The sequence below is a fragment of the Frankliniella occidentalis genome, unplaced genomic scaffold, assembly GCF_000697945.3.
Source record: "Frankliniella occidentalis isolate FOCC.00 unplaced genomic scaffold, Focc_3.1 Scaffold58, whole genome shotgun sequence".
Lineage (NCBI taxonomy): Eukaryota > Metazoa > Arthropoda > Insecta > Thysanoptera > Thripidae > Frankliniella > Frankliniella occidentalis.
The window spans coordinates 1207627-1208231 of NW_026267188.1; positions in this window are offsets into that span (position 1 = coordinate 1207627).

The window sequence follows — 605 nt, forward strand, 5'->3', positions numbered from 1 at the left end:
ACTAGAATAGGCTGAGTATACACATCACTTGGTCCAGTACAATTATCAGCCAAAAAAATACTGTATTCGGTGAGCCTCTGGAACGCACATTGTGTATCGGAAACTGATTTTTGTGATTGCGAGCAATAATGTTGAACCGAATAATATGTGACTAATGTCAGTCCGGTGTGTGACTGACATGAGCTGACATTCAACTGATTTTAGAGAGGTGCCTTTAATCAGTTATGATTGATCTAAGCTCAGTCGCGTCCTCAGCCAGTGACTAAAACCAATCAAAAATCAGTCAATGCCCTCAGTCAAAATCAGTCATATTCGTATCAATTCCAGTAAGGCAAAAAGTGGGGTCAGTATAATCAGTAAAATTAAGTGTAAAATCGGGTAAAAGCCGAGAATATCCGGGTATATTCGGTTAAAGCCAGTCATACTCACCAATACTCAGTTAAACCCAGTCAAAATTTTTGTTAAATACAGTTAAAATGAAACAATTCCCAGCTATCTTTTTCTCTAGGGCAGGAGCGGCCTGGAGTGAACTAAACAACGCACTTCGACGGCACACTACAGGGTGGGTGATCCGCGCCGTGGTTTTTTTCTGCTTATACTGTACC